The 5,000-nt window shown below is 50.9% G+C and overlaps 1 non-coding gene across 1 annotated transcript in view; it reads left to right on the forward strand.

Annotated features, from left to right (window-relative positions):
• Nucleotides 1-4,340: 4,340 nt before the first annotated feature.
• LOC124569986 overlaps nucleotides 4,341-5,000 on the forward strand; it is a 1,910-nt gene continuing 1,250 nt past the window's right edge. Inside the window, exon 1 of the ribosomal RNA XR_006971405.1 lies at nucleotides 4,341-5,000. This exon is cut by the window's right edge and continues 1,250 nt beyond it. This is a non-coding gene — a ribosomal RNA (small subunit ribosomal RNA).

Consider the following 5,000-nt stretch of genomic DNA (forward strand, 5'->3'; position numbering starts at 1 on the left):
ATGGAATGAGAGCGCCGCCTGTCATGAGCCAAAGGTGCATCCTGACGTGGCAAATCAGATGATGCCGCAGGCATCCACTTACTATAATCACAATCAACAAACCGGCCGCCCCGCCCCGCCCCCCATTAAACCTTTCCTTACAACAATGTGTACCTTAACCTAACCTATATCGTACCGTAACCTAACCTATATCGTACCGTAACCTAACCTATGTCGTACCGTAACCTAACCTATGTCGTACCGTAACCTAACCTATGTCGTACCGTAACCTAACCTATGTCGTACCGTAACCTAACCTATGTCGTACCGTAACCTAACCTATGTCGTACCGTAACCTAACCTATGTCGTACCGTAACCTAACCTATGTCGTACCGTAACCTAACCTATGTCGTACCGTAACCTAACCTATGTCGTACCGTAACCTAACCTATGTCGTACCGTAACCTAACCTATGTCGTACCGTAACCTAACCTATGTCGTACCGTAACCTAACCTATGTCGTACCTTAACCTAACCTATGTCGTACCTTAACCTACCCTATGTCGTACCTTAACCTAACCTATGTCGTACCTTAACCTAACCTATGTCGTACCTTAACCTAACCTATGTCGTACCTTAACCTAACCTATGTCGTACCTTAACCTAACCTATGTCGTACCTTAACCTAACCTATGTCGTACCTTAACCTAACCTATGTCGTACCTTAACCTAACCTATGTCGTACCTTAACCTAACCTATGTCGTACCTTAACCTAACCTATGTCGTACCTTAACCTAACCTATGTCGTACCTTAACCTAACCTATGTCGTACCTTAACCTAACCTATGTCGTACCTTAACCTAACCTATGTCGTACCTTAACCTAACCTATGTCGTACCTTAACCTAACCTATGTCGTACCTTAACCTAACCTATGTCGTACCTTAACCTAACCTATGTCGTACCTTAACCTAACCTATGTCGTACCTTAACCTAACCTATGTCGTACCTTAACCTAACCTATGTCGTACCTTAACCTAACCTATGTCGTACCTTAACCTAACCTATGTCGTACCTTAACCTAACCTATGTCGTACCTTAACCTAACCTATGTCGTACCTTAACCTAACCTATGTCGTACCTTAACCTAACCTATGTCGTACCTTAACCTAACCTATGTCGTACCTTAACCTAACCTATGTCGTACCTTAACCTAACCTATGTCGTACCTTAACCTAACCTATGTCGTACCTTAACCTAACCTATGTCGTACCTTAACCTAACCTATGTCGTACCTTAACCTAACCTATGTCGTACCTTAACCTAACCTATGTCGTACCTTAACCTAACCTATGTCGTACCTTAACCTAACCTATGTCGTACCTTAACCTAACCTATGTCGTACCTTAACCTAACCTATGTCGTACCTTAACCTAACCTATGTCGTACCTTAACCTAACCTGTATTGCGCCTTAACCTAACCTGTATTGCGCCTTAACGTAACCTGTATTGCGCCTTAACGTAACCTGTATTGCGCCTTAACGTAACCTGTATTGCGCCTTAACGTAACCTGTATTGCGCCTTAACGTAACCTGTATTGCGCCTTAACGTAACCTGTATTGCGCCTTAACGTAACCTGTATTGCGCCTTAACGTAACCTGTATTGCGCCTTAACGTAACCTGTATTGCGCCTTAACGTAACCTGTATTGCGCCTTAACGTAACCTGTATTGCGCCTTAACGTAACCTGTATTGCGCCTTAACGTAACCTGTATTGCGCCTTAACGTAACCTGTATTGCGCCTTAACGTAACCTGTATTGCGCCTTAACGTAACCTGTATTGCGCCTTAACGTAACCTGTATTGCGCCTTAACGTAACCTGTATTGCGCCTTAACGTAACCTGTATTGCGCCTTAACGTAACCTGTATTGCGCCTTAACGTAACCTGTATTGCGCCTTAACGTAACCTGTATTGCGCCTTAACGTAACCTGTATTGCGCCTTAACGTAACCTGTATTGCGCCTTAACGTAACCTGCATTGCGCCTTAACGTAACCTGCATTGCGCCTTAACGTAACCTGTATTGCGCCTTAACGTAACCTGCATTGCGCCTTAACGTAACCTGCATTGCGCCTTAACGTAACCTGTATTGCGCCTTAACGTAACCTGTATTGCGCCTTAACGTAACCTGTATTGCGCCTTAACGTAACCTGTATTGCGCCTTAACGTAACCTGTATTGCGCCTTAACGTAACCTGTATTGCGCCTTAACGTAACCTGTATTGCGCCTTAACGTAACCTGTATTGCGCCTTAACGTAACCGATATTGCGCCTTAACGTAACCTATATTGCGCCGTAACGTAACCTATATTGCGCCGTAACGTAACCCACATTGCCCCTTAACGTAACCTATATTGCGCCGTAACGTAACCTATATTGCGCCGTAACGTAACCCACATTGCCCCTTAACGTAACCCACATTGCCCCTTAACGTAACCCACATTGCCCCTTAACGTAACCCAACACACGTTGGGCCTTAACCCAACACACGTTGGGCCTTAACCCAACACACGTTGGGCCTTAACCCAACACACGTTGGGCCTTAACCCAACACACGTTGGGCCTTAACCCAACACACGTTGGGCCTTAACCTGCTCTGTAATTGTCATACGACGCGTTAAATTAGTGTAGTGTTGCCTAACTGCAACCCCCGCAATATAGTTTGCTACTCGCACTGCCCGGTCCCCAGTGTATCGCTTCATGTTAAACACCTTGCAGCTATACACTGTAATGTGGATGGCAGCAGGACGTACATGCTCAATGCCCTTTGCAGTTGTTCATTGGCATTTGCAGTTGTTCATTGGCATTCGCATGGCGAAGCACTTAGCCTACGCTGTGGTACGGCCTGTGTCAACTGTCCGCTGATGTTGTACGTCCAAATCACACACTGTACTGCACATTGGTCCTCATGTACTGAATGATACATCGTGGTACATGTGACCGTACAACGACTGCGCCAACAACGGCGAACCATGCGGTCCAAATGTTGTGCACTCAGCTACGTGTCGTCTCCCTATAAGAGCTGGATTGCAGTGTGGTATGCCCTGGATGGCGATCAGCATGAGCCGTCTGTTGATGTAGTGGCGCGTGTTGTCAGACGTAGTCGTCTCTTCTCACACACCGTGATAGCACGGTGCACTGCGTTCCACATCTGCGACATGCGACAGAGGCCGGTTGACAGTCGTTCGCGCAATGGACATCGCATACGTACGGGGGCCACCTTCCACGTGTTCGCTAAGCGTGGACATGTTGTTGCGTGTATGTGGGCAGACAGTGTGTCGTGACACCTGACACAGGCATGCAACAATCGTTGAATTTGCAAATGGCGATGGACGCCTACGTTTGCTGGTGACGTTACGCAAATGAACAACTGGTAAACCGTTGTGGTGCGGTTGTTCTCGCTAGGGGTGAATCAGTGATGGCGACGATCGGTTGAGCTACCAACCGGTTGTTGCAGCGATACCCACCATGCCCACGAACGTGAATGGCATGTGGGTGTGAAGCGATACGCGGCGGTGGCTGGGTGGGACCGTCCCCGGCCGGTGAGGGGGGGCCTCCCGGCGTGTTGGCCGTGCGGTGCGTGGGCGCACGCGCTACAGCCGGCTGGTGGGGGCGGCCAGTGGCAGGCGCGCCGGCCGACGGAGGCGGCAGGCGGCGCAGCTGCGCGCCGGCGCACCCTGCACGCGGCGCCGTGCGGCCAAAGTAGGTCCTCGCGGGCCCGGTGCGAAGCGCGGTGGACATCTGCAGTGTGCTGGTCCGATTGAGGACTGTGTGCGCTGAGGATGCGCCGCCGCCCGGCGCTCGGCGCCGCGACGCCGTCTGCTGCTCGGTCGCCTCTGCGGTTCTCGCAGGTGGTTTGTATCGCAGCTGTGCGGACGTGTTGGCGCGTGCGCTGTGCTGGGAGAGTTCGCTTCGGCACCCAAGTGGGGCTTTTGTCCTTCTGTGGCGCTGGCGTTGGAGCTGCCGGTCACCGTAGGTGGCGCGTGTTGTCTCCCGCCGGCAATGCCACGACAGCACGCTCCCGGGCCTCTGTCGGCAGCGGCAAGCTCAGTTGGGAGCACGGGTGGTCGCACCTAAAGCGTCTACTCGCCAAACTCCGGGCGATTGCGCCTCTCTCGAACCCGACCAAGTACTTAGGACGGCGCTGCGCGCCGCCGGGACCTGAGAGGGTTTCGAGGTGTATGGTGCAGGGGAGCTCAGCCTCCTCCTGTTTGCAGAATAATTGAGCGGACGCTTGCGTGTTCGCGCGGGCCCCCGGGACACACTCCCGGGCGGCCGGCTGCTCAGCTCTAGTTGACGCAGCTCCCTGGTTGATCCTGCCAGTAGTCATATGCTTGTCTCAAAGATTAAGCCATGCATGTCTCAGTACAAGCCGCATTAAGGTGAAACCGCGAATGGCTCATTAAATCAGTTATGGTTCCTTAGATCGTACCCACGTTACTTGGATAACTGTGGTAATTCTAGAGCTAATACATGCAAACAGAGTCCCGACCAGAGATGGAAGGGACGCTTTTATTAGATCAAAACCAATCGGTCGGCTCGTCCGGTCCGTTTGCCTTGGTGACTCTGAATAACTTTGGGCTGATCGCACGGTCCTCGTACCGGCGACGCATCTTTCAAATGTCTGCCTTATCAACTGTCGATGGTAGGTTCTGCGCCTACCATGGTTGTAACGGGTAACGGGGAATCAGGGTTCGATTCCGGAGAGGGAGCCTGAGAAACGGCTACCACATCCAAGGAAGGCAGCAGGCGCGCAAATTACCCACTCCCGGCACGGGGAGGTAGTGACGAAAAATAACGATACGGGACTCATCCGAGGCCCCGTAATCGGAATGAGTACACTTTAAATCCTTTAACGAGTATCTATTGGAGGGCAAGTCTGGTGCCAGCAGCCGCGGTAATTCCAGCTCCAATAGCGTATATTAAAGTTGTTGCGGTTAAAAAGCTCGTAGTTGGATTTGTG

The sequence above is a fragment of the Schistocerca americana genome, unplaced genomic scaffold (genome assembly GCF_021461395.2).
Source record: "Schistocerca americana isolate TAMUIC-IGC-003095 unplaced genomic scaffold, iqSchAmer2.1 HiC_scaffold_1579, whole genome shotgun sequence".
Taxonomy (NCBI): domain Eukaryota; kingdom Metazoa; phylum Arthropoda; class Insecta; order Orthoptera; family Acrididae; genus Schistocerca; species Schistocerca americana.